The sequence below is a fragment of the Somniosus microcephalus genome, chromosome 20 (assembly GCF_052327205.1).
Source record: "Somniosus microcephalus isolate GS21.2 chromosome 20, FLI_Smic_1.0, whole genome shotgun sequence".
Lineage (NCBI taxonomy): Eukaryota > Metazoa > Chordata > Chondrichthyes > Squaliformes > Somniosidae > Somniosus > Somniosus microcephalus.
Window position 1 is genome coordinate 48,604,527 of NC_141006.1, and position 26,682 is coordinate 48,631,208.

Consider the following 26,682-nt stretch of genomic DNA (forward strand, 5'->3'; position numbering starts at 1 on the left):
GGCCATGGTGATGCCATCGCTGGCCTCCTGGCCAGCAATGTTGTCAGGGGCTGATGCCCTGTGTCCTGTGCAGCATCAGATGATGGCGGAGAAGGTTGGTTATGAGGTTGGTGATGTTAGTGTTGGGGCTGATCATGGAAGGATTCGGAGGACTAAGGTCTGATTGTTTCAGTGGCTCCGGTGTTGCTGCAATGGATGGCAGCTGTAGGTGAGATGACAGAAGCAATCTGTCACTGGTGAAAGAGGTCATTCCAATGAGGTGGCACTGGACATACAGTTGCCTCTAAACACTTGCAAGCTAAATAAATCTCTATACGTATTACAAATGCAGTAACCAACAGTTTCTGCACTCTGAAACTGACCATCTGCAACATGGCATCCTTTACATCACTTCTGCAGCTGTCAGCTTATCAGATACATCAGAGCAGACTCAACTCACAGCAGGGTGAGCTGGCGTGTTCCCCGAGCAGCGAGTAACCTGTGGGGGAGAACGTAAAATTACAAGTAAGCCCCAAAATACCATTAAATTGGCTGTTAACAAGCCAGTTAAGTACCAGAATTGTATCCCCCACCGCTTGGTGTCGGGTCAGTTCTGCGCTGACAGACCCGACACCTGGGAGACTCGCGTGGAGGCGGGTTGACAGCGGGTTTCCTAACTGCTGTCAATCTTTGCGATTTTGACAGCGGTCCCACCTCCAAACCCGCCCCTTCAGCGCTATTAAATTTGCCGCCTTCGTGTCCTCCTCACAGCTTACTTTCCCACCTAGCCTTGTGTCGTCAGAGATTTACAGAAAAGGCTCCTTTCACTGACAGTAACCTGACTGAATTGCTGCTGATGGTCAGGTCATGGGGTTGGCCCAACAAGCAAAAGGACCTTAAACTTTATTATCTATTTTGAAGGTATTGCAAACCACTAAGAACCAAAATAAATATCAGACTTTAATTTTGCATCAACAACACTAAGGTAGATTTTCAAGTTAATTCTTTATTTCATAGAATAGTGACGATACCTGCTTGTATCTCTCAAATAAGTTTCTTATAGTTTCTATTACCTGAATAATGGTAGGTATCTCTTTATATGAGCGTGCATTAATGCAGGTAACTGCAGCGGCCTTGTTATTGTGCCTGTGTGGTGCCTGCAACAGGCCTCTGCTTCATAACATTTGCAAAGCAAATTAATTCACCATCTTCATTTGTATGTTTGGAGTCACTTTGCATATAAAAGTTTTAAACAAAGGCTATTTAAATATATTTCAAACATGAGGACCACTTAATGTGATTGCCAAAAACATGACGTGCTGATGGCGCTTTCACAGAGAGTTCCTCCCGCGCTTCACTCCGATCTTCTGGCTGAAACAAGAGTAGCAACCTGGAGGAAGAAAAAAAACAACGCACTCAGGAAAGAAAATGTGAATAAAGGTAAACCTGAGATGAATTTGGGCTGAGTCTCAACCCAAATCCCAGAGCTAAGTGAACCATAGCACAAAATACCCACAAAATCAAAGGTAGCCACCCTCAGAGAAACCATAAGGACAAGAGGATGTGGGGAATTTACATGCTGCAATGGTGTAGTAGGCCGTGGTCTTCTGAGGTTGAGGGTTAGGCACCTCGCCAGGGTAATTCAAGGAAAGCTCTGAATTCGATCTGACCAATGTTGTATGCCTGGAAATACTGGTAATATTTGGTGAATAATTTTAAAAATCATTCTCCTGTATAGTAATTTCTCACTGTAATGATTACAAAACACATCTTTTGATAGAAATCAAACCTGTTTCTTTTCCAGTGCCTCAAAGCTGTGGAAGGTTTTGCCTCCCCCAGGTTTTCCTCACTCCTACAATCTTCAAGCTTTTAAAAATAGCATTACTTAATCACTATTTCCTGATTAACCTTGTCTTCTCCTTTACTCTTTCCAACCTTAATGGTGTCCTGAACTATGGGCCTTGGCCCTTCACTCTGCTTTCTCAATTAAAAAAAAAGCCATTAACCTTTGTGTTATATCCTATCAATACCAGCTGCCTGATCCAAGCTTTTACTAGCTCTCGTCGCTGGGGATACATGGAATAGGGCTTAAACACAAGCTCTTTACAGTAAAACCTGATGTACACAGAGTAAAGGTATAGAGATAACCTCAAGCCTCAGAGACCCTGAGAGAGGCAGAAATGTGGCCACAGCTGCAAGAAGAGTATCTTACAATCAGCCTGTTAAAAGGATCAGTGGCATGAAGCCACCAACCAGCCTAACCTCTCTCCTCAAAGAAACACACAAACCAGAAAGTCAAAATTGAAACCATTGCTTAAATCTTTCCACAATGATCTCTGTAATGTATCAGTAAACACAACTATGAGATTTCAATTGATAACCAATTAAAGAGACAGTGTTTCCGTCACTGAAGAGGAAGGTCACACGTTCAGGTCAATTTTGACTTTTGGGCAATTGATCAGCGGAGCCCGTTGGCAGGCAGCCAGTGGTGAAGAGGCCGAAGACATTTTGAGGCCACAGCCTCAGTTAAACGGAACCACCGAGCTTCGAGTGCCAAACCGGCACCCTGTTGCAGCTTCTTGGATTCAAGATAGTCCAATATTGGGTGGCTCGGAGGCTGCCGTGCTGGCAGCAAGGTAAGTCTTGGTGGGGGTGGGGGGTGCGGGGGGAGGTCAGGTAAGCAGCCCGAGGCACCTCTCCTGCTCCTCTTGGCCCCACAAAAGTAATTTTAAAATTACTTTTCAGGACCCCTTTGCCTCTTTCTCCAGCACTAACAATAGTCTTATTTCTGTAGAATTTCTCTGAATCCCTTCTTTCAACAATAAATAAGGAGAAAATTGGAAATATGTAGACCATGTAAACTTGGCAGTTATAGGAGTTTGTCACGAGCAATTTAAGATATGAAATTGTGAATTACTGGTCATTTAAATTTCAGCATTGGAATTTTGATCAATCTCTATTAGTAATTCATTTGAAACAAAAAACATAGCAAGAAATAAAATTAATTTTATACATTTCAAATCAGGTTTGTTTAAAGGTCCTGAGGGTTAAAGAAGCATTCCTTGTTTCCCTAAAAATGCCAAACCTCAAGTGTGTAATGGGTGATGTCCCCATATAAGAGACTTTTAAATGACTGGTGACCTGCAATTACTAAACACACACAGACACAAACCTCTACTATATATATATAAATAAATATATATATTTAGCATAGTATACCTCAAATTATAAACAATTTACAAATCTCTGATTTTGTGCAGTTCTCTTACCTGTCACTATTTGTCCCCCATACAGCCTTTACATCACAAAAACTGCCTACACCACGACCGTAACATTGCCCACCTCTGCCCCGGCCACAGCCCATCTGATGCTGAAACCCTCTCATCCATGCCTTTGTCATCTTCAGTTTCAATTTTTCCAAAGCTCTCTTGGCTGGTCTCCCATCCTCCGAGATCTATTAACTACAGCTCCTCCAAAATTCTGCTGCCCGCATCCTATCCTGGACCAAGTCCTGCTCACCCATCACTTGCTAAATACACTGGCTCCTGGTTGGCCAATGCCTCAAATTTCAAAATTTTCATCCTTGTGTTTAAATTCCTTCAGGGTCTTGCCCTTCTCTATCTCTGTAACCTCCTCCAGCTTTACAGCCATCACCTCAAAACTCTCTGTTCCTCTGATTCTATCCTCTTGTGCTTTCATCCCACCGTTAGTAGCCATGCCTTCAGTCATCTAGGCACCACGCTTGGAAATTTCCTCCCTAAACCATAGGGCTGGATTTTAACAATGGAGGCAAGTAGGAGGCGGGACTCCCACTTTTGGGGGTGTAGTCCCGCCTCCATCGAGTTGTGGCCAACCCACTCGATTTTCCCTTGCTTGACCTTGTTGAGCCCACCCAGCGGGCTCAGCAGTCCAATTAAGGGCCAACCGGCAACAGGTGACGTCACAGATTGACATTTCATCTGTCAACAGATGTAATATCAGCGTTATAGCTCTTTGAAGCTGTCAAACACTGACAATCTGTACTTTAAGTTAATTCCTTCCTCTCAGGCTGATTTAGAGATCTCTCCAGAACAGAAAGCAGAGGCTGCAACTTTTGACAGCTCGCGGCCATTCTGCTTTCTGTGCCAGTGAGATGAGGGACTCCCGAGACCTGAAGGAAGGAAGGCTGCATTTATAAGTAAAGGTAAGTAAAACTTATTTAAACACTTTACACACACCAAACACACTTACCTCTGCACTCATGCACCCATCACTCACGTGAACACCGGACATCTCGAACCCTCCAAGCCCTTCAGCCCGACGGTCCGCCTCGCTAACCTGGCGTGGTTTGGAGCCGTCGGGCAGCCCACACTTCAGGGCTAAAAATAGGGATTAGGCTAAAAACTGCCTGTTAACTACCTGTTAACAGGCAGTTAATTGGCACTAATCCCCTTCCCGCCTTGGGGAGGCGGCTCCCAGTGCAGGTCAGGTACCTGCCTCCTGGGAGATGGGCATGGAGGCGGGATGGGTTCGTGCCCCCCGATTTCGCAATTTTAATCCCCCACACGCCTCCAATCCCGCCTCAACGGCCCGATGAAATTCGAGCCCTATGTTTCTCCACCTCCCTCTACTCCTTTAAGACCCACATTATAACCCGTTTCTTTGAGCAAGCTTTTGGGCACCTGTCCTAATAGCTCCTTCTTTGGCTCGGTGTCCATTTTGGTCTGAGTGTAACCTCTGTGAAGTGCCTTGAGTACTTTTTCTACATTAAAAGGTGCAAGTTGTTATTGTTCTCTAGAATTATTTACATGTTAAAACTAGGGTGATTCAAATCCATTTTCACTCTGGAAGTGGTTCATCAAATGCTAATTTCACTGGCATCCTGTTCATGTAAAAACTACCTTCGGAGGATAAAGTGAAAAGAGTCAAAGTGAAGAAAGGTGCGGACTGATGTGGCAACAGGTGAATGGCTGTCCAACAATCCTTTCACCTGCTGTCATTATCCTGTTCTATATTTGGCTGTGGATGAGCCCTCCTTCCTCTATGGTCAGGCTTCTTTGGATGGCTAAGATGTGAAGCCTGCAGCATGCCATGTGGCTGTATGAGAGATATTCTGTCACCAGTTTGCTGAGAGGCCCCCTGACCTGCCCAGATCCTGGAGACCCTGGGGGGGGGGCGGTATGACAAGATGCCCCCTAACCTGCCCAGATCCTGGAGACCCTAGGGGGGGGTGGTACGACAAGACGCCCCCTGACCTGCCCAGGCATCTGAAGATGCCAATAATTAGTTCCATCACCATCATGCTGGATGCTTGGGGCTTAATTTTCATTCCACTTCTATCCATGGGTCCCTGCAATTGTTTCATTAACAAGGGTTGTACATTTTAGTCTTAGTCTCCTAGGAGTCAACCTTCAAATCTGGCTTCTCCTTATAAGTCAGGCACAGGGAATTGCCCTAAAATAAAAGAAATGTGAGTTCTATCTGGGAACCGAGCATTCACTTGCATGATCTTTTGCTGCTGGTTACTGAACACCCAGGCATTAATAGAGTGGAACCTCTTGTGGTTCAGCATGCATCAGTTGGTAGCATTCTTGTCTCTGAGTCATGAAGGTGATGGTTTCAAGCCCCACTACAGACTTGAGCACATATCTAGGTTGACACTTCAGTGCAACATAGAGGGAGAGCAATTCTGAGAGGCTGTCCTTCAGATAAAATGTTACACTGAGAAATTTCTGCTTACTTAAGTGGATGTTAAAAGGCATTAACTAAAGAAGAGCAGTGAGTTCTGGCCAATATTCAATGTTCAACCAATAGCTCCAAAAACAGATTATGGAGCCATTCATTCATTTACTCTGGGTCCTTGCTGAATTGGCTGCTGCATTTCCCTACATACCAACACTTCAAAAAGTAATTCATTGGCTACAAAGTGCTTAACGATGTGATAAGACATTATACAAGCACAAGTTCTTTTTTCCTTCCATGAACACCATAGGGTTCTTTGTAGGCACGGATGATGATCAATTATCCTGGACTTCGCAGAATCCTGCAATATGGAAGAATTCTGCATTCTCATTTGGCTGTTGGTTTTCCATTGAGAAATTGATAATGATGTTTGTCCTGATGATCAAAGCATTAGTGACTTGCTTAATGCACTTATGCATGGTGGATTGACTGTTGTTGCACAGTTCCCCTGTGGTAGCTTGGGAATAACCCAATGGCATAAATGTTCAGGGTGGTGGTCACCTTCACTGACACCTCTCCAGCTAAATTTGTCTGCAGGTCCAATTCCAGCAGATGACATAACTCGGTCACTATCTTCCTGGAAAGGCAGTTCTACTCAGACATTCCCAGGCAGGGTAGCTGGGTCATACACATGTCTGCATGGGTAAGGATAGGCCATCTCTGGTACAGGCAAACCTCTCTGGCATTCTTCGCTACTCTTCTTCTTCCTCCAAAAACAGTCAAGTAGAAGGACCACTATGCACAATACAAGACGCATTTCAAAAATTGTTGTTGCCAGCAATCAAAAATAGCTCAGTTACCCTTCAAAAAGCCATTTCCTGGAAGGTCAGAACATTATTGGCCTTTATCGCCCACTATGTACAGGTGCGCTGTGGGCAGTGTGTGATTCCATTGGAAACAATGAGAAATCGTGTTCACCATGTTATCAGCATATGATTGACCATTAAAATGAAATACAGCACAATTTCAGCAGTAAAGCAGCAGTGAGACCACACCTTGAGTATTGTGTGCAGTTTTGGTCGCCTTATCTGAGGAAGGATGTTCTTGCCATGGAAGGAGTTCAGCGAAGATTCACCAGACTGATACCTGGGATGGCAGGAATGACGTATGAGGAGAGATTGGGTCGATTGGGCTTATACTCGCTGGAGTTTAGAAGAATGAGAGGGGATCTCATTGAAACTTATAAAATTCTGACAGGACTGGACAGACTAGATGCAGGAAGGATGTTCCCGATGGCCGGGGAGTCCAGGACCAGGGGTCACAGTCTAAGGATAAGGGGTAAGCCATTTAGGACAGAAATAAGGAGGAATTTCTTCACCCAGAGAGTGGTGAACCTGTGGAATTCTCTACCACAGAAGGCAGTAGAGGCCAATTCATTAAATATATTCAAGAAGGAGTTGGATATATTTCTTAAGGCTAAAGGGATCAAGGGATATGGGGAGAAAGCAGGGACAGGGTACTGAATTTGGATGATCAGCCATGATCTCATTGAATGGCGGAGCAGGCTCGAGGGGCCGAATGGCCTATTTCTGCTCCTATCTTCTATGTTTCTATGTTTAAAATGGTGAAGGCAAATGCTGCCCAATTTCCCAGCCCCAGCATGTTTTTACAACATACAATATAACATAGGTTTCAATTATTTCTCCATTATGTTTAAAATGTGTATTTTCACTAAATCAGTATATGTATTTGTGAGTAATTATGTGCATATGGGCTTTACTTGGCATCTTGCTTTAAGAATGGTGTCGACCTTACTTTCATCAAAAATGACTACAGTGATTTGCAAGCTAAAAAAAAACTGCAAATCACAACCTTTTAAAAATAAATTTAAAATGAGCAAAGTTTGAATTTCAGATCCGAATGAAGTTTTCTTATGGTGCACATTGGCAAAGTCTTGAGAGGCCAGCTGATGAATTGAATCTAATTATGCTCCCTCCACACACCAGGGAGGCGGGCAGTAGCTAAATCTCGCACCATGCCGCCATTAAAGGGCTGCAGTTCAAACTTAAAGGGATACAGCCTCTTTAAGGTAAGTCGTTGCATACGGGTCCAAAACTTTTTTAAATGTAAGAATGGAAAACCCAACGTGGAAGCAGAAATCGAAGTTTGTAGTGGAGCAGCACTGCAGAGTGTATTGCACAGAGACACATGGCCAAGTTTCTAACTGTAGGGCAAGTCTCCATTTGCACACTACTATCACAGAGCCTCACCCACCAATTGGAAAATTTACCCTACATTCCTAATTTCTAAATTCTAGCTTTCACCTTTTACATGAAATATGAACTGCATTCACCTCCCTGTACTAATTCTAGATAAGAATGTGTTAATTGAATTACTTGGATATATTTCAATGTTATCAATTTTCTTTTCCAAAAAGGCATTGCTGACATTTTTGATGGCTGACAAGCTGGACATATGGCAGGATGAGGTGTTTGACACTCCAAGGCACCCTCCCAGAAGATAGCAGTGCATCATGTCTGGCGGGAGGTGATGGCCAGGCTCAACGCTGTTTAGAATGACTAGTGGGCACAGGAGCAGGTGTGAGAGAAGATTGCACACTGCAATGAATCTGGCAAGATATGATTAACCTACAGCACCATGCACCAAGTAGGTGACACAAGATTACACGCCACATACTGTTGACTATCAATTTGACTCACATTTACTGCTCACTCATGTCAAGTCCTCACACAACATTACAGCTCTCTCAGTATATCTCATGTATACCCATACCTCAGTATGGCACACAATCAAGATGCAATGCACAACTGAAAGCCTTGTCATACTCACATCTTCAATGGCTTCACACATAAAACCATTGTAACACAAACTTGGTCACTTATTCAAAATCAGGATGGGTTGTGGTTTGGGCATATGATAGCCATTAATGACCCCTGTACTTTGAGAAATGAGCTGTGTGATTACATTAGGCAGTCATGACGTTGGGTTAATAAATGAAAGCCAGTGCGGATTTGTTAAAGAAAATCATGTTTGATTAACTTGACTGAGTTCTTTGATGAAGTAATGGAGAGGGTTGATGAGGGTAGTGTGGTTGTGCTGTGTATATGGACTTTCAAAAGGTTTGATAAAGTACCACATAATAGACTTGTTAACAAAATTGAAGCCTATGGGATTAAAGGGGCAGTGGTTGCGTGGATAAGAAATTGGCTAAGGGGCAGATAGCAGAGAGTAGTGGTGAATGGTTGTTTTTCAGATTGGAGGGAAGTATACAGTGGTGGCCCCCAGGGGTTGGTGTTGGAACCACTGCTGATATATATATATTAATTAATGACCTGGACTTGGGTATACAGGGCATAATTTCAAAGTTTGCAGGTGACATGAAACTCGTAAATGTAATAAACAGTGAGGAGGATAGTAACAGACTTCAGGAAGTCAGACAGACTGGTGAAATGGGCAGACACATGGCAGATGAAATTTAATGCAGAGAAGTGTGAAGTGATTAATTTTGTTAGGAAGAATGAGGGGAGGCAATATAGATTCAATGGTACAATTTTAAAGGGGGTACAGGAACAGAGATACCTGGGTGTGTATGTACACAAGTCTTTGAAGGTGGCAGGACAAGTTGAGAAGACTGTTAAAAAGGCATATGGGATCCTTGGCTTTATAAATAGATGCATAGGGCAGGATTTTCATTCAGGAGTCAGGTGGGAGGCGGGACTACAACTTCCAGGGTTGTAGTCCCGCCTCCATTGAGATGCGGCCAATCCACGCGATTTTAACTTTATTGACCTTGTTGAGCCCGCCCAGCTAACAATTGTCTAATTATATATTGGGCAATTTGGGTGCACTCCTGAACGTAAGGCATTCAGACCACTTATGGAGTGACCAGCACCACTGAACCTAAGAGAACATCTAAGACAGACCTAACATTTGTAATAATTGGTGGAAGGTTCTTGGGACACTTATTTATGTTGATGAAGGGAACTTACAACATATAAAAGTTAAAGGTGAACACAGCAGAAACTGAGATTTAAAAAATGTCCAAATCAAAAAAAGACAAACTTGAGTTAGCGAGGTTACTGGCCAAAGAGAATGCTAAGGAAAGTGCATTTCAGCTAAAAGAGCATGAGTTTCGATCAGAGCTTGAGCAACATGAACTGGAAGAAGAGCAATGCAAATAGGAAGAACAGCGAGAACTAGAGCAATGGAGACTGCAGGAAGAGAGGAAATTACACCAAATAGGGGCCAACATGAAGGAGAAAAAACATCACTGCAGACTTCAGACTTGTAGCTGCCCCTGAACTTCTTCATTAGGACTTGAAAATGTAACTAACGTTCCTCACTAGCTCACCAGGGATCAAAGGCATGTCTTGTAACTAAAATAATTTTGCTGCTCCTCCCACTACATGCTAAGTACCAAGATGGAGCATACCTTTTGGCAAGGCAGTGATAACAGTGTTGCAAACATGGGTGCATTTTTGTTTCCCTTTACACATCAACTTTAAGAGGATAGGTACTCAGGAATTCAAGGAGGTCTAAACTGGACAAAATTCAGATTTTGATGAATGTATCTGAATTGGTCCTGTTCAGAGAAGCTTTGATTTTAAGTCTGGTTTCGGTGCTTATCTCCAATTGCTTTGGTCATAAGTGACCTTTGCCTTTATGAGAATGAAGTTACTCATACAAACACCATTCCATTCTTATTCCCAACACAAACACTGCTACCTGGAACTGAAACAAAGTATTCTGTTAATAACTGCGTGTTACAGGTATTTTGTACTAAAAGTTTTTATTCAATTCAGAATTTTTTTTAACTTTTAATTTTAAACTCAATTTTGAAAGGTTTTCACAGAGACAAAAGGAGTGAGAGAGGGTCCCTTTTGAATTTTAAAATACTGTCATTGTTTCTTTAGTTTGCTAAATTTCACATGGGAAGCAGCGAGTGTTCTGCAACTGTGATTTTGAAATGAGATCATCTTGTACAAATGCAGGAAAAGTCACGGCATTGATGCAGCCTTCAAAATTGTTAGTTTATTATTAATTGTGTGAACATGAAGATCTTGGAAAAAGTTCCAATAATCCGTGAAACAAATGTGAATGCGGCATGGATTACTGTGTCCTCACATAGAGAAATGCAATTCAACAGAGAATTCAGTATATGAAAACATTCTTTCACAACATATGCAGTAGAATTGACCTGAAATAGCTCCACAATTGGTTTTATTTCCTCCTTTCTACCTCCGAGCCAGCAATTACACCACAACTGAAGGCAGTTTGCCCCATTGGAACACATCGGCCATCCTCTGCTGCAAGTAATGTTCACAAATATATCGTGTGGGTTTTCAAATGAAACTGAGCCGAAAAGCCGACCGTTGGAAATAAATCTAAAAGGAAAGAAGAGTGCATAAACTTGCAAAGTTGCAACTCAGATTTCAGCAAAGCAGAATGGTCAATGTATGAAATGTTCACACATGCCTACTGGAACTGTGAAAAACATCCAGCACCACAATTATAGATGCCCTTCAAACTTGGGTCGTGTCTACAGAGAACATTTTAAAACCGTATAACAGTATGGTGAAGCACTGGTGTTTATAGGGTCTATCACTGGTTGTAATTGTGGTGAGAACATTTTGAGGTAATGAATTCAGAATGTTACACAAAAGGCATACGGGCACAATGTGAAAGTGTGCTGGTTTAAGTGCAATCTTTCCTATTGTCTACAGGTATCTATATACTAATAAGCCTTGCCATAACACTACTTACCAGGCAGAAAGCCTGTACAAAACAACAGCATGAATGCTTTATTCTTTGATACAGAGATGTGTACATAACATTTTATGTAAATGATCTGCTGCATGCTTTAATTACCTGACAGTTTTCAGGACTGTGCACAAAACACTAGCTTCTGTTGTTGTGAGTGTGGTTCAAAACTAAAGTTAAAAGGCAAAGGTAATCACAATAATAATAATAGTAATATTACATGATCAGAATATTTTCTCTGTGTTGTCACTGGATAATGATGTAATTAATACAAAAAAAAGTAATTACAAGTTCTAAAGATGTATTGCTCTTTAAGGAAACTGGATTAATGTAATAATTTAGATGTCTTGACCCATTTGTAGCATAAATTATTCCCTCTGAATAACATTCGCTCCTCCACTTAGCCATCCAAAGCATCACTGAAAGGCGGGCAAGAGATCGCAGTGCTCATTTATACCAGTCATTGGAAGGCACCTGAAACTGATTCACCCGCTCACTGCGTGGCTCATCACAGGGGACAGAACATTTACCCTGCCATTGCATAGGAAACTCCATTAATACAGCATTACCAACTCAGGTTGAATAAGAGCCTATTGTTTCAGTACCAAGTGCTATTTAAACCTGGGCGACAATTAGACCAATAGCACAAGCTTTTGAACAGCAGTGTACTTTCTGCAGTGCTGTGTGGCAGGAAAGCGGGTACTCAGTAGGCACACAGTATTACTATATTCGGAGGCTAGGCCCTACGCCCATTTCCTGCGTCTCGGTGATCTGCTGCACTTGGAGAGCTGAAGTGTTTGTACCCATTTTTGTGCCTTAGACCCCAGATTTGATTCAAAAATATTTAAATGAGCACCTATCTCAATTCTGCAGCTTTTGTTCCAGGATTGCTCTTTTTACATTGTGTGCACATTTAGATTGGGAAGAGGAGAAGTACTATGTGCGAACGAGTTCTTAGCGTGCAACAGGTTTTGTGTGTTTTGTTTGTTGCAATACCTTTTTTAGTTATTTATATTGGAATTCTTTCCACATTTCTGACCATTCGTATTAATGAATACTTCTTCAATAATGTTTTAGGGGTTAATTTTATTTACTCCTCGTGATAAGTTTGTTTCATAGTTGGAGTGGTACAAGATGAAAGAAGACATGGCAAGGAGATAAGCAGGCACCAGAATGATGGGCTGATTCTAGGATCAGGTGCTCCCTAATGGAAGCGGTATTCATGGAGGAGCGCGAGTCTAGAAATCATGGGCCTACTGCTCCTGATTTTCTGCCCATTCATTTAAATGGATGGAAAAGCAGGGGTCGCAAGCCCAATATTTCTCAACCAGCAGTCCTTCCTCACCAGGAGAGCCCGATCGGCGAACCAGCCCTTATTCTGCAGGTTTTAGCATGCCTATTTGAGAGTGACCAAGGATAACTGTCTCAGCATGCTCTGAGTCAGCAGGGTGCCAATTGTACAGCTTTGCCATCTGCGACAAGGGAATATTCTGGCAACTTGCAACATAAGGATGGTAATGTTAGTGGCTGCCAAGGTTACCACTGCCTTTAACTATTACGTTGCTGAATCATTTGCAGCTATTATTCAATATCAGCTGATCTGCTCCCTACACATATATCAAACAAATGGCTGATGTCTCATTCAGCATAGCCAGCACTTTCATTGACTCTCCCACTAAATAGCATGAGATAGAATCATAGAATCCTACAGCACAGAAGGAGGCCAGTCAGCCCACTGTGCCTGTGCCAGCTCTTTGAACAAGCTGTCCAATTAGTCCCATTCTCCTGCTCTTTCCCTGTAGTCCTGTAAATTTTTCACCTTCAAGTATTTATGTAATTCTCTTTTGAAAGTTACTATTGAAACTGCTTCCACCAGCCTTTCAGGCAGTGCATTCCAGATCACAACAACTCACTGTGTAAAAAAAAAAATGTTTTCTCATGTCGCCTCTGGTTCTTTTGCCAATTACCTTAAATCGGTGTCCTCTGGTTACCGACCCTTCTGCCACTGGAAACAATTTCTCCTTATTTACTCTATCAAAACCCTTCATGATTTTGAACACCTCCAGCAAATCTCCCCTTAACCACAAGTAACAGCTATAATGAAATATGACCTTAATCTAACTACTTCAGATCACTCCTTGTGAACAAGAGAACTTATTTAAAAATGTGCCCCATTATTCCAATTAGTGTGTTCACTTCAATTTCCTGTTCAGCCCTCTGGTTCTGACTGGCACTGGGCTTGAGGTGAGCGAGTTTCCCTCACTGGACCAGCCTCCCTCCCTGATCTAGCTGGACTCACTTTGATTTAAGACACACCGTTCAATTATAACTCACTTCCAAATTCTTCCTGTGGATAAATGGTCACAAAAAAATCTCAAAACATGGCAACAGTTTCGAGAGATAACATAGTTCAAAGAATCAATTTGCTTTTCTTGCTAATGTGCAGTTAATATAATTTCACATCTTGTAGGCATTCGGTGAATTAAATGTCCAGACACTTTCATTACATTTGCTAAAACACCTGTCATTAAAAAAACAAAAAAGAAGCAACAAGCAACCCTTGTTGGCAACACAGAAAATGTCTGATGAATGAGTTAATGGAAAGTTCTTCACAAGGCACAAAGCTCTGTTTGCTGTAAGGCAATTTGTTTGAAGTTCCCCTTTGTGAATTACAGTACGTGTCTAATCTCCTTAACCACCAAAACCTAGTCGCATTTTGCACCATGCTCCATGTGCCCCAGCGTTTCCGACAAAAAATGCCTCACAGCAGCATGTAGTGTAGTGTGTGTGGAGGAGTGGGGGTTCGGTGCTGCTATTAAAAAGAGATTCTGTGCTGTCAGTGATCTCGCTACAAGAAATTGTGGCCCATCAACACGCCGAGACTCCTGAAGGGGTGATTTTAACTCTCTCTGATCTGGGGAGCAGTTAAAATGGAGTGGCTGCATTTCCTGCCGATCTGCAATTTTAACGCTGTTGGTTTTGGGGGCAGCTGAAATTCACACCACAGTCTCATCAATTAATACAAATCAGGGTCGTCGTATGACGTACATGGGATTTTAACCCGCTCCTGAGTGACGTGCTCACCGAGGTCGCCATGCCTGGTAAAAGTGTCAGAAAGCCAAACCCGCTAAGATAAGTTGGGGAAAAAAAAACCTTCCCTAGTGGTGCCCGGAGGAATAGGAGTGCTCCTATGGGCCCCAGAAGGAAAGTCTGAGCCTTTTCTGCCACAGGCTTCCTCCAACCCCACGTCCCCCCCCCCCCCCCAATCCCTCGCCACAGCCACGAGACACTCCTAACACCTCCCCATCTTACCATGCTGCAGGCGGCTTTCTCCCGTTGCTGGTGGGCAGCCTCCCGTCCGCCAGATTTTCCTTCAGCCCCGCCGGCCAGCTACTGTTTTCCGCCAGAAGCCGATTGGTGGGATTGAAATGGGGCCTGGCGGTTAAAATCTGCCAGGCCACCGACTCCGACTCCCACGCGGAATTGTCCTCTGCTCTTACCGGCTTCCCACTGGGCGTTCAAATCGGCCTTTTGCTTTCTACTGATCACTTCTTTGGGTGGGGAGGGTGAACTTTATGTTTAAATAATACAAAAATATTGGAGTGGGGGGTGGGGGGAGAACTAAAACCTGTTTTGATTGCCTTTTGAAAATTCCCGAAGGGGAATTCTTGCTCGATCTGGTATTACTTAAAGTGTGGGTTTAGGTTTAGGCGCCACTCATTACATCCAGAATTCTTGATTTTTGAAATACATTTTTTTCAAAGTCTTCATGAAACTGCAGCTGCTCTGGATCTATTTCATTTCTAGAGCTTCGCACAGATGTGAAATCTTTATCGTTTGCTAGCGCATCCAAACACATTACTAGGAAGAGCAGCAGAGACTTACAGCATATGCCAGGTAATGCCACCCGCTGATGCATTTGATTAGAAACCACATGTCGCAGTCCGTGGATGCACTGCGTGGTATGATGCTGAGACATACAGGCCGAGCAGGTTCAATCCATGCTCAGTGTTAAGGCAACTGATCTCAACTGGGGCAGTGACGGCAGTACGACAACTGGCCTCAGTGTCCCTGGGCTTGGAAAAGCACCAGCCAGGGTTCCTGCTTCTGATTGCAATCCTGGCTGGAACGGATATATATGTGAATGTCGGCTGAGGACAGGAGCAGGCTCAGCTCTGATGGCCCTCGTGGCCAGGCAGCCTGTTAGTGTTCTCTGTCTCAGCTCACAAATGATGAATGGCTACTAACACGAGGTGCTGGTGCCCATTAAACCACACCACAGCGCAAGTCACTACTGATGTAAGAAAACTACTAGGCACTTGGTCTGAGTATTAAACAAGGCTTTAATCAACTGTTTTTCAACATGGAGGTCTAGTTGTGTCCTTCACTAGTTCCTGTTAAAGAATGTCCTGAGCAAGCTGGGCCCTTGCCCGAGTATTTATACTCTCCCTGGACAGCGCCACCGGCAGGCCGCCCAGTATCATTTCATAAGTCATTTCCACATGAATGACAAGATTCATGTCAACTACCATTAGGAGAAGGTGGCGTGGGTAAAAGGGATAGAATTAAGCGGAAAAAGCAGCAGGGTGAAATTGGTCTTGGGCAGCAGCGCAAATCAGGTGATAGCAAATTGGCCGCCCGTCTTACATCTTGCCCGATTCACTTTTCCATTGGCTTAAGATAATTGAACAGGGTGTAAAAGCGGACTGCCAGCTCACCTACGCCCGCTTTGCCGCTCCTGCCCAACACCAATTTCACCCCCAAGGTGTTTCAGGGAGTTGGACCCTTTATTAAGGTGGTTCATTGGAATTTGTGAAAAATATTGTTGAGTTCTAGAAATTCAGAAACAACAGCAGTGAGAAAAAAAAAGAGTGATGTTTGAATGTGACTGAAACTGAAAATCCTTCCACCTTCCCATAGATATCAAATGAATAATTTGTAGAGCAGTTGGTATGAATGACTCAACAGGTAGAGATTTGAAAATCACTTACTTTCCATATCTAAATATTAGACTCTGTTATTTTCGAGTTTAGTTACTACATATACAGCCCCAAGACTAAAGTAGTTGCAAAATATTTTCATATCATTAACACACAAGCTCCTATTTGATGTTTCTGTGCTATGATCCTGATAATTATTGTTGTGTTGCAGTAGCAAAAACCCTGCATTTTAAATAGATTTTCAATTAAAATAGCAATTAAAAAAATTAACACGCTTCAGAAAAGTTTTTAAAATGTTTTCTCAGGTTTTAGCCTATCCATGCTACTGCCCTATTGCAACACATGTTTCCCATAGGCCTTACAAGGACACAACGCCTAGGGGACTTGCAATCAAATGGTAACTGCTCCTCCAGGAAGTTTTTACGGCACTTCTATACTAACTGTCAAGTGCTGCACTGTCGGAGGTGCCGTCTTTGGGATGAGACATTAAACCGAGGCCGCGTCTGCTCTCTCAGGTGGACGTAAAAGATCCCATGGCACTATTTCGAAGCAGAGCAGGGGAGTTATCCCCGGTGTCCTGGGCCAATATTTATCCCTCAACCAACATAACAAAAACAGATTATCTGGTCATTAGCACATTGCTGTTTGTGGGAGCTTGCTGTGTGCAAATTGGCTGCCGCATTTCCCACATTATAACAGTGACTACACTCCAAAAGTACTTCACTGGCTGTAAAGCGCTTTGAGATGTCCAATGGTTGTGAAAGGTGCTATATAAATGCAAGTCTTTCTTTCTTCCTTTCCTTTCTAACAGTTATTGTAGTAGTGCCAATGTTGGCAGTGCTTTTTAGTATAAAGCTGGTGTGTCTAAACAGAACCCAACGTTCATGGGTCCCAAGAATGGAGTTTGGAAATTGAAGGCACAGAAAGAAACACCTTTTTCTATAGAGCAGGAGGTACATAGGGGCAATAAACAGTGGAGATCACTGCTTGAATGCAGTTTCTACCAGAGTCCCAGCAGCAATACAAGGGCTGCTAATGAGATGCCCAGTAAGCTGAAGTCCATCATACACCATCTCCCTGCATTATCAGGCATGGAGACCGAGGGCTATGACATTCCCAATGGGTTCAGTGGAGCCCAGTGCAAGTTGGCTGCACTGGATACAAACTGAGTACAAAACATATTTCAATTAGGAGGCCTCCCAATAATGCAACTGAAGAGCATGAGCTGTACTCCAGTTGTTGATTCCTGAAGAGTGAGGGACTCAGAAAAAACTACTGCCTAGGTGGCCCTTACCTTTCAATAGGGCGAGCCACCTTGCCTTCTGTTCTGCACTTCAGCCTCAAAAGGCTGCACAAGCTAGCTGCTGGTGCCTGAGGTTCTGGGCTCCCCACCCGATACTTCTGGCATATCACGCACTATGCGCTGGGAGTGCCAGAATAATATTTAAATCAGTTTACCTGACATCACTGATTCTGCAGGCACACAGACCACCTGGGGAGCTGCAGTCCTGCGTTCACATTCAGAGGGGGGAATTTTAACCCCCAAAAATGGACGGGTTGAGGTCGGGTGAGATGTGAAAATTTTTTAAATCTCAAAACCCACCCCAACATGCCTCCGGTTTTAACAGAGGCGGGACAGGGAGCGAGCAACCAACCTGCTCTCAAGAGGCAGGTTGATCATTTATATATTATAATGAGGCTGCGTGCCACAGATTTAACCCACCTTCCAGGTTTGACCCTGGCCGGCCGGGTTTCCTGGGCCTCGGGAAACCCGGCAGCTAAAGGGAGGTGAGGACTGCATCGTGGAAAAGGTATGTGTCTTTACAGCACTGCTTGTGAGCCAGGAGGAGGAGTGCTTCCCCCCAGCCTACTAAGCTTACCCGATTCCCTGTCCGCCATCGGATAACCCCCGCAATCAGACCACCACACCGCCCTCCCCCCGGGATAAGCAACCACCCCACCCACCCCCATGCTACCACTACCCCAGCAGCAGGCGCTCTACCTGTTTCTGGCCCGCGGCCTCCTCTCGAGCATTCCCTGCCCGACAGGGTGACAAGCCTGTTAATCAGGTTGGCTTCAGGGGAAGGGGGGGAACCTGCTGGGAAAAAAATGACACGCTGTAACGCTAAAACTGCACAACGTGCGGCCAAAACGCCTCCCACACCCCCACTTACAAAACACAAGCCCCAGTCAAGATCGGGGCCAGAGTTGGCAAGTTTTAAAAAATTCATTCTTGGGATACAGACATCACTGGCAAGGCCGGCATTTATTGCCCATCCCTATAGCAAAAGCCCTGCATTTTAAATAGACTTTAGTTACAGTTGTACCAATTAAAAAAGTTAACATGCTTCAGCAAAGTTTTAAAACTGTTTTCTCAAGTATTAACCTATCCATCCTACTACCCCACTGCAACACAAGTTTCCCATGGGTATATAAAAGCCTTATAAGGACACAACGCCCAGGGTATGTCATTTACCTGACAGTTTACACCTTGAGAAGATGACCCGTAGCCTTTGCTGTGTCGAGTGTGCTCAGCCATTTCTTGATATTACTTGGAGTAAATCAAATTGGCTGAAAACTTGATGGTGGGGACCTCAGGAGGAGGCCAAAAGGGACCATCCGCTCATCCCTTTTGGCTAAAGATGGTTGTGAACGCTGCAGCCTTAGCTTTTGCACTCACGTACTGGGCTCTACCATCAGTGAGGATGGTGATGTTCATGGAACGTCCTCTTCCCGTTAGTTGCTTAATTGTCCACCACCATTCACGACTGGATATGGCAGGACTGCAGAGCTTTGAGCTGATCCGTTGGTTGTGGGATCACTTCACTCAGTCTATAGCATGCTGCTTCCGCTGTTTAGTGTGGATTTAGTCCTGTGTTGTAGCTTCACCAGGTTGGCACCTCAATTCCCAACATTTTCTGTGGTTAGATTATTACTTGGAATATCGGACAAAAAGAAAACAATTGAAAATTGAAAGTAACAATTTCAGTGAATTGGCCATTTTCTAAACATTTTTGTACAATATTTAGGCCTTAATTTCTAAAAGCTGATGCTTAAAGAAGAATCTATAGAAGTTTTTTTTTATCAAACATCATATTATATCAAACATTATCCATGTCATGTGCATTAACACTTCTAGAAAAAAAAGACTTGCATTTATATAGCACCTTTCATGACCACTGGACGTCCCAAAGCGCTTTACAGCCAATGAAGTAGCATTTTTTTGAAGTATAGTCACTGTTGTAATGTAGGAAACACAGCAGCCAATTTACGCACAGCAAGCTCCCATAAACTGCAATGTGATAAGGACCAGATAATCTGTTTTTATTAGTGATGTTGGTTGAAGGATAAATATTGGCCAGGACACCGGGGATAACTCCCCTGCTATTCTTCGAACTAGTGCCGTGGGATCTTTTACGTCCACCTGAGAGCGCAGACGGGGCTTCAGTTTAACGTCTTATCTGAAAGATGGCACCTCCGACAGAGCAGCACTCCCTCAGCACTGCACTGGAGTGTCAGCTTAGATTTCTGAGCTCAAGTCTCTGGAGTGGGACTTAAACCCACAACCTTTGACTCAGAGGCACGGGTGCTGCTACAGCTGACACTCATCTTACTATTTTTCTCTAAAAGGTGCGGACATGTTAAACTGACTATCCAGTTCTGATGTAGGGCATCGACCTGAAACGTTAACTCTGTTTCTCTCTCCATGATGCTGCCTGACCTGCTGAGTATTTCCAGCGTTTTCTGTTTTTATTTCAGATTTCCAGCATCCGCAGTATTTTGCTTTTGTATCCAGCTAATGTTTGCCTGTGTAGCAAAACAATTAAACATGGAAACACCACTGGTAACTATTTTAGATTTCACCCAATCAAACCCCACTCCTGGTGTCAGTCAAACTCTCCTAGCAGAAAAGCACAAACACAATTTGGCAATGGTCAACCTGGTGCCATCACGATTGGAAGAAAATCAATGTGGCTTTATTTCAGATTCCAGGAGATTGTGCCTAGTTTTAAGAAGGAAACAAGATTTTGCTGGTATCAGATTTGGTGGCAAGTGATTGTGTTGATTATGAACGATAATAGTTTAACGTCTTATCTGAAAGATGGCACCTCCGACAGAGCAGCACTCCCTCAGCACTGCACTGGAGTGTCAGCTTAGATTTCTGAGCTCAAGTCTCTGGAGTGGGACTTAAACCCACAACCTTTGACTCAGAGGCACGGGTGCTGCTACAGCTGACACTCATCTTACTATTTTTCTCTAAAAGGTGCGGACATGTTAAACTGACTATCCAGTTCTGATGTAGGGCATCGACCTGAAACGTTAACTCTGTTTCTCTCTCCATGATGCTGCCTGACCTGCTGAGTATTTCCAGCGTTTTCTGTTTTTATTTCAGATTTCCAGCATCCGCAGTATTTTGCTTTTGTATCCAGCTAATGTTTGCCTGTGTAGCAAAACAATTAAACATGGAAACACCACTGGTAACTATTTTAGATTTCACCCAATCAAACCCCACTCCTGGTGTCAGTCAAACTCTCCTAGCAGAAAAGCACAAACACAATTTGGCAATGGTCAACCTGGTGCCATCACGATTGGAAGAAAATCAATGTGGCTTTATTTCAGATTCCAGGAGATTGTGCCTAGTTTTAAGAAGGAAACAAGATTTTGCTGGTATCAGATTTGGTGGCAAGTGATTGTGTTGATTATGAACGATAATAGTGATGACAGTAAATGCAATGCGCTGTAGGTCGCAGCTTTGAGCTATCAGTATTTCTTTGCTGGGAGGAACATTTATGGGAATCAACCAAGTCGTTTCAAAATTATTACAATAAGAAACAAAATAAAGAGCTGACTGATGATCATCTTAGATATTATTGACTATGCTTAGTTAAGAAAGAAAGACGTATTTTCTAATAGAAAGGTTTACTTAAGATTTGTAAGTTATTGATTAAGACCATTACAATACCAAGAAATTCATTCAGCCACTGACAGTAACATTGGCTTGTATTTAACAATATAACAACAGAAAATGCTGGAAAAACTCAGCAAGTCAGGCAACATCCGTGGAGAGAAATTTGAGTTGACGTTTCGGGTTTGACCCTTCTTCAAAACTGGAGAGAAAAGGAACTAGATCGAAGGCAGGGCTGCGATGTGGCTGTGAAACCGAGTCTTGGCAGATACCTGATCAAACACGAGAAGGGAAACTGAAAGTAATGAAGATGAACAAGGTTGAAGAGCCAAACGGAGATCCCGTCGCAGAGAAGAGCAGAACTTCTTCAAGGTAGGCATTCCTAGAAGAGGTGTGGCAGTGAACCAAACACTAGTACGATAGCAAAATACTGCAGATGTTGGAAATCCGAAATAACAACAGAAAATGCTGGAAAAACTCAGCAAGTCAGGCAACATCCGTGGAGAGAAATTTGAGTTGACGTTTCGGGTTTGACCCTTCTTCAAAACTGGAGAGAAAAGGAACTAGATCGAAGGCAGGGCTGCGATGTGGCTGTGAAACCGAGTCTTGGCAGATACCTGATCAAACACGAGAAGGGAAACTGAAAGTAATGAAGATGAACAAGGTTGAAGAGCCAAACGGAGATCCCGTCGCAGAGAAGAGCAGAACTTCTTCAAGGTAGGCATTCCTAGAAGAGGTGTGGCAGTGAACCAAACACTAGTACGATAGCAAAATACTGCAGATGTTGGAAATCCGAAATAACAACAGAAAATGCTGGAAAAACTCAGCAAGTCAGGCAACATCCGTGGAGAGAAATTTGAGTTGACGTTTCGGGTTTGACCCTTCTTCAAAACTGGAGAGAAAAGGAACTAGATCGAAGGCAGGGCTGCGATGTGGCTGTGAAACCGAGTCTTGGCAGATACCTGATCAAACACGAGAAGGGAAACTGAAAGTAATGAAGATGAACAAGGTTGAAGAGCCAAACGGAGATCCCGTCGCAGAGAAGAGCAGAACTTCTTCAAGGTAGGCATTCCTAGAAGAGGTGTAACAATACCTGTTTAATTCTGCCTAGTTTAAAGCAGGAAATTGGTGGAGAAGATTTATTAAAAGACTAGTGATAATGCACTAAACTCTATCACCATTATTGTGGTCACATGAAATTGAAGTGCCACTGGTAGCCATCTTGAATTTAACTGTTGCTGCCCAATGTTTTAAACAATACAACATTTTGGGTTTAATTCAGAAGGTCAGAACTACTATGATCTTAGGAAAAAGGAGTCGTTTATAGTATAACCGCCAGTTCCAATCCACAATTATTTTAACTTCAAGACTTGCAGCAGCTCTCCCTAAGCACTCTACAAATCTGCACCACTCCCTCCCATTTGGCAGCACCAGTCTTAATATAGTCTGAGGTAGGGAGTTTCCAATGTTTAGGCACAAGTACAAGCATGTGTGTGTCACATGAACATTTCTATACTGGAAGCCTGAATTGATTCTCTTTCATCGTAAAACAGGTTCACTCAGGAAACCTCATAATTCTTTACCCTATACTAACTGATCTCAGGGCTTTAATTAACTAGAACACAGTGAGACTAAAGTAAGCAACTAGCCCCTTTTCTAACCAGAATAGCCAATACTGCCTCCCAGAACTAGTGTACTCCTCTGGATGCACCCTAAACCAAATAAACTGTAACTAATAAAACGTTAAAGGAAACTTAAGAACTTAAATTAAAATTTGATTGGCCGGGGTGATGATGCAGTCCAGTCCCCGTGGCGCCCACTGGTCGCGGAAGGCCTTGAGTGCGCCAGCGGACACCACGTGCTCCATCTCCAGGGCCACCCGGGTGCGAACGTGGCCGCGGAAGAGAGGCAGGCAGTCAGGCCGAACGACCAGAACTAGTGTAACAATACCCTACACTACACAGTTTAAGTTAGAGTTTATGGTAGACGGTCACATATGAAAAGTACAGATTAACTGAACATTTTCATTGTTGAACAGCCCGACAGACCTCACTTACTAACAGAAGGTGCTTTTGTCAACCGCTCACTAAGGAATTGAACTTCCTCTGTGTGTTAGAACCAATACACACATTAAGCATGCGTTAAGGGTAAGTCATTTTGTGCCTCAGCATTAACACAGCACCCACTAATTTTAAGTAATGCTCCTAAAATATCTCTTGGAAGTGAACTGGATAATCTATGTAAATGCACCGACCATGCATTCACGGTCTCAATGTTTTTTTCTTGTTAATGGATGTTAAAGAAGAAAGAACTTCCATTTATATAGTGACTTTCACATCCCCAGGATGTCCAAAGAGCTTCACAGTCAATGAATTGCTTTTGAAGTGTAGCCACTGTTTTGTAGGCAAACACAGCAGCCAATTCACACAGCACAAAGTCCCACAAACAGCAATGAGATAAAGGAGCAGGTAATCGGTTTTTGGTGCTGTTGGTTGGGGGGGCCAAGTGTTGGCCAGGACACTTGGAGAACTCTCTGCTCTTCTTTGAATAGTGCCATGGGATCTTTTATTTCCAATCAAACAGACAGAATCTCAGTTTAACAGCTCATTTGTAAGATGGCACATCAGACAATACAGCACCACCTTAGTACTGCACTGAAGTGTTAGCCTAGATTTACAGGCTGAAGTCCTGGAGTGGGGCTTGAACTCATGGCCTTCTGACTCAGAGGCCAAAGTGCTATCATTGAGCCAGACTGACACTAAGCACCTGTGGCAAACCTACAAATTTTCTCATTTAAGTCCACATTATAGAATAGTTCAGCAGACAAGGAGGCCATTCAGCCCATCGAGTCTGTGCCGGATCTTTTGAAGAGCAATCCAGTTAGTCCCACACCCCTGCTCTTTCCCCATATCCCTGCAATTTTTTCATCAAGTATTTATCCAATTCCCTTTTGAAAGCTACTATTTAATCTGTTTCCACCACCCTATCAGGCAGTCCATTCCAAATCCTAACCACTCGTTGCGTAACTTTTTTTTTCCTCTGCCGCCTCCCTTTATTTTTGCCAATCAGCTTAAATCTGTGCCCTCTGGTTATCGACCCTCCAGCCATTGGAAACAGTTGCTCTTTATTTACTCTATCTAAACCCTTCAAGATTTTAAACATCGCTATCAAATCTCCTTTTAGCCTTCCCTGCTCTAAGGAGAACAACCTCAGCTTCTCCAGTCTATCCATGTAACTGTAATCCCTCATCCCTGGAACCATTCCAGTAAATCTCTTCTGCACCTTCTCCAAAGCCATCAAGTCCTTCCTAAAGTGTGGTGCCCAGAATTGGACAAAATACTCCAGCTGGGGCCAAACTAGTGTTTTATATAAGTTTAGCATAACTTCCTGGCTTTTGTACTCTATGGGCAGGATTTTCATTGGGCCGTGGAGGCAGGATTAGAGGCGTGTGGGGGGTTAAAATCCCGAAATCGGGGGGCACGAACCCATCCCGCCCCCAACCCGCCTCCATGCCAGTTTCAAAGGAGGCGGGTACCCGACCCGCACTGGGACCCGCCTCCCCGAGGCGGGAAGGGGATTAGTGCCAATTAACTGCCTGTTAACAGGTAGTTAACAGGCAGTTTTTAGCCTAATCCCAATTTTCATTCTTGAAGTGTGGGATTCCCGACGGCTCCAAACCACGCCAAGTTAGCGAGGTGGGCCGTCGGGCTGAAGGGCTTGGAGGGGTCGAGATGTCTGGTGTTCAGGTGAGTGATGGGTGCATGAGTGCAGAGGTAAGTGTGTTTGGTGCGTTTAAAGTATTTAAAGAAGTTTTACTTACCTTTACAGCCTTCCTTCCTTCAGGTCTCGGGAGTCCCTCATCTCACCGGCACAGAAAGCAGAATGGCCGCGATCTGTCAAAAATTGCAGCATTCAGCTTTCTGTTCCAGAGAGATCTCTAAATCAGCCTGAGAGGAAGGAATTAACGAGTACAGATTGTCAGTGTTTGACAGCTTCAAAGAGCTGTCAAACACTGATATTTCATCTGTCAAAAGGACTTGACAGATGAAATATCAATCTGTGACGTCACCTGTTGCCGGGTGGCCCTTAATTGGCCTGCTGAGCCCGCTGGGCGGGCTCAACAAGGTCAATCAAGTCAAAATTGCGTGGGTTGGCTAAAACTCGATGGAGGTGGGACTACAACCCCGAAAGTTGTAGTCCCGCCTCCTACATGAAAATCCAGCCCTATGCCTCTATTTATAAAGCCAAGGATCCCATATGCTTTACTATCGGCTTTGTTAACCTATCCTGCCACCTTCAAAGATTTGTGCATAAACGCCCCCAGCTCTCTCTGTTCTTGCACCCCCTTTAAAATTGTACCATTTAGCCTGTATTGTCTCTCCTCAGTCTTCCTACCAAAATGCATCACCTCACACTTTTCTGCATTGAATTTCATCTGCCATTCCGCCAGCCTGTCTATGTCCTCTTGAAGTCTATTACTATCTTCCTCACTGTTTACTACACTTTCAAGTTTTGTGTCATCTGAAAATTTCAAAATTGTACCCCCAAGTCCAAGTCATTAATGTATATCAATAACAGCAGTGGTCCTAATACTGAGCCTGAGGGAACACCACTGTATATTTCCCTCCAGTCTGGAAAAAAAAAAGCCATTTATCACAACTCTCTGTTTTCTCTATCCCTTAGCCAATTTTGTATCTATGTTGCTACTGCCCCTTTTATTCCATGGGCTTCAATTTTGCTAACAAACACCTTTTGAAAGTCCATATACACATCAACTGCACAGCCCTCATTCACCCTCTGTTACCTCATCAAAAAACTCAATCAAGTTAGTCAAACATGATTTGCCATTAACAAATCAGCGCTGGCTCTCCATTATTAGTTCATGCTTGCCCAAGTGGCAGTTAATTTTCTCCCAAATTATTGTTTCTAAACTCTTCCTACCACTGATATTAAAACGACTGCACCTGTAATTGCCAGGTTTATCCTTCTCTTTTTGAACAAAGGTGTAACATTTGCATTTGTACCCCCTTTAAAATTGTACCATTTAGCTTGTATTGTCTCTCCTCATTCTTCCTACCAAAATGCATCACCTCACACTTTTCTGCATTGAAATTCATCTGCCATTCCACCAGCCTGTCCATGTCCTCTTGAAGGCTATTACTATCTTCCTCACACAACCCTGTATCTAAGGATTGAATGATTTTGGCCAGCACCTCCGCAATTTCTACCCTTATTCCCCTCAGCAACCTAGGATGCATCCTATCTGGACCGGGTGACCTATGCACTTTAAGTACCGCCAGCCTTTCTAGTACCACGTCTTTATCTACTTTTATCTCATCCAGTATCCCAACAACCTCCTCGTTTACCGTAGCTTTGGCAAAGTTCTATTCCTTAGTAAACACTGATGCAAAGTAC

The 26,682-nt window shown here is 43.5% G+C and overlaps 1 long non-coding RNA gene across 4 annotated transcripts in view; it reads right to left on the reverse strand.

Moving 5' to 3' along the window:
• Window positions 1-366: 366 nt before the first annotated feature.
• LOC147103211 (uncharacterized) overlaps window positions 367-26,682 on the reverse strand; it is a 293,502-nt gene continuing 267,186 nt past the window's right edge. For 3 of the 4 annotated variants that reach the window (XR_015072918.1, XR_015072920.1, XR_015072919.1), the window contains 4 exons: window positions 11,530-11,591; window positions 10,859-11,045; window positions 1,053-1,369; window positions 367-478 (listed from right to left, as the gene is read on the reverse strand). This is a non-coding gene — a long non-coding RNA (uncharacterized LOC147103211). The remainder of the gene's footprint in view (window positions 479-1,052; window positions 1,370-10,858; window positions 11,046-11,529; window positions 11,592-26,682) is intronic. The other variant, XR_015072921.1, reaches the window with a different exon arrangement.